General features: G+C 43.1%; 3 protein-coding genes and 1 pseudogene across 7 annotated transcripts in view; 3 read left to right on the top strand and 1 right to left on the bottom strand.

Moving 5' to 3' along the window:
• Positions 1 to 2,500, top strand: part of LOC116034141 (hemicentin-1-like) — a 1,482,957-nt gene that overhangs the window by 831,874 nt on the left and 648,583 nt on the right. The window lies entirely within an intron of this gene.
• Positions 1 to 2,500, top strand: part of LOC116034899 (gastrula zinc finger protein XlCGF49.1-like) — a 390,500-nt gene that overhangs the window by 73,535 nt on the left and 314,465 nt on the right. The gene's annotated exons all lie outside the window — the stretch shown is intronic.
• LOC116034906 overlaps positions 1 to 2,500 on the bottom strand; it is a 399,592-nt pseudogene that overhangs the window by 97,180 nt on the left and 299,912 nt on the right.
• LOC116059894 (sodium/hydrogen exchanger 9B2-like) overlaps positions 1 to 2,500 on the top strand; it is a 20,677-nt gene that overhangs the window by 5,659 nt on the left and 12,518 nt on the right. The window lies entirely within an intron of this gene.

Below are 2,500 nucleotides of genomic sequence, written 5' to 3'. Positions count from 1 at the left end.
ATCAAAATGCAGAGTTTTTTTTGTGATTGTTGAGGGCAAAAATCCTTGATTATGCGGCAAGTTTTCTTAAAAAAATGCGATGGAATATGCGGGATATTTATGCAATTTTATGCGATGAAATTGCGGGAACTTGCAAAAATTGCGGGAACTTGCAAAAACTGCGGTTTCATCGTGGCTTCATCGCGGGGTTTGCAGCTTTTCGATGATGTTCACGTTGTGTAATTACGTCACTTCATAACGTTCCCATGGCAACAGGGGAAAATGGCTGCTCTTGTGTGAAGTAAACGCAACATTTTTCAACTTTTTGCTAAGATATATGTGTGACTTTTTTGCAACGAAAATGTGATTATTATTATGTAATTATGAAATCATGCAAGCCCCGCATATTTTGTGCAGAAATCGTCAATTTATGTGGCGAAAGTGCGGCGTATTTGAAAAAATGCGGCCCCCGCATAAATATGCAGACTTTGGCTGATTATGCATTGAATTATGCGATCGCATAATCACGTTTTTCTGGAGGGACTGGTAAACAATCTGATCGCTGTAGGAACAAATGATTTATTGTACCTTTCTATTCTAATTCTCTGTTGTAAAATTCTACCAGTTGACCTATTACTTCTCATTAGTGCTGTCAGTTAAACCCATTTTAACGGCGTACATTTTTTTATCGCGAGATTAACGTTCTTTTTTGGCCTGGCAAACTTTGTAGTTTTTTTCACATGCTGTTGCAACAACTAGTAACGTTAGAAAAACTACAACACCACACCGGATCTAGCTAGACCGGAAACTAAACAACAGGCATGCCGCACACACTTGTTTGGGCTTCCAAGCCGGCCAAAGAGTAGTAGGCTAACGTTACGTTTTGAGTGGATGGCGAGCGTGAGTTGCCGAAATGGATGCCACTGAATGGAAAGTTTTCTTTTAAAAAATTGCCAAATGGTTCCATTGACAAGACCAAAGTGATCTGTGTGTTTTGTCGTTTTGTCATGAACTGAGCTATCATCGCAGCACGTCCAGTGTGAAATACCACTTGATGGCCAAGCACACGGCTGATGGCCAAGCACACAGCTGATGGCCAAGCACACAGCTGATGGCCAAGCACACAGCTGATGGCCAAGCACACAGCTGATGGCCAAGCATACAGCTGATGGCCAAGCACACAGATGATGGCCAAGCACACAGCTGATGGCCAAGCATACAGCTGATGGCCAAGCACACAGATGATGGCCAAGCACACAGCTGATGGCCAAGCACACAGCTGATGGCCAAGCACACAGCTGAAGGCCAAGCACACAGCTGAAGGCCAAGCACACAGATGATGGCCAAGCACACAGCTGAAGGCCAAGCACACAGCTGAAGGCCAAGCACACAGCTGATGGCCAAGCACACAGCTGAAGGCCAAGCACACAGATGATGGCCAAGCACACAGCTGGTGGCCTACCACACAGCTGATGGGCAAGCACACAGCTGATGGCCAAGCACACAGCTGATGGCCAAGCACACAGATGATGGCCAAGCACACAGATGATGGCCAAGCACACAGCTGAAGGCCAAGCACACAGCTGGTGGCCTACCACACAGCTGATGGGCAAGCACACAGCTGATGGCCAAGCCCACTATTAATATTAACAATCTATGCTTCAGACAGAAGCACATGGATACCACAACTAAGAACAAACTTAAAAAAACATTTGCACAAAGCAAGCCAATCCACTTTTCCATGTTGATAAGAGCATTAAAATGAGAAAAAAAGAAATCAAGAATTAAGAATAGATAAAAATGTGCGATTAATTGTGATTCATTGCGAGTTAACTACGACATTAATGCGATTAAATATTTTAATCGTTTGACAGCACTACTTTTAATAAATTTATGATGGAGAGGGTGAGTGGGGTCATTGAGGATTTGGTCAGTCTTTTTTAAGATAAGCTCGTTAACATGCATGTTGCCAAACACGCAGATAAGGCCAACAGACAGAACACTCTGGAGGAGACTTTTATAAAACATTACAAGAATGTGTCGGTCTAATCTAAAATTATTTAGTTTCCTAAGGAAGAACATCCACTGGTGCATTTTCTTAGTTTTGTACAGTGCACATTCATTAAAAATTAGTTCAAGTCAATTTCAATTTCCAAGTATTTGTAGGTTGAGACCCTCTCTACTAATTCACCATTGATCTTAGAAGGGGGGACTATTATTCTATTTTTGCTAAAATCTATGACCATCTCTTTTGTGTGTCTGCCACTGTGTGTGTGTATGCGAGTGTGTATGTGTGTGTGTGTGTGTGTGTTTCTGCCTCTGTCTGTGTGTGTGTGTGTATGTGTGTGTGTGTGTCTTCCTCTGTGTGTGTGTGTGTGTGTGTATGTCTTCCTCTGTGTGTGTGTGTGTGTGTGTGTGTGTATGTCTTCCTCTGTGTGTGTGTGTGTGTGTGTGTGTGTGTGACTTCCTCTGTGTGTGTGTGTGTGTGTGTGTGTGTGTGTGTATGTCTTCCTCTGTGTGT

The sequence above is a fragment of the Sander lucioperca genome, chromosome 17, assembly GCF_008315115.2.
Source record: "Sander lucioperca isolate FBNREF2018 chromosome 17, SLUC_FBN_1.2, whole genome shotgun sequence".
Classification (NCBI taxonomy): domain Eukaryota; kingdom Metazoa; phylum Chordata; class Actinopteri; order Perciformes; family Percidae; genus Sander; species Sander lucioperca.
The sequence above is the reverse complement of the archived record's forward strand: the minus strand, read 5'-3'. Positions and strand labels throughout refer to the sequence as shown.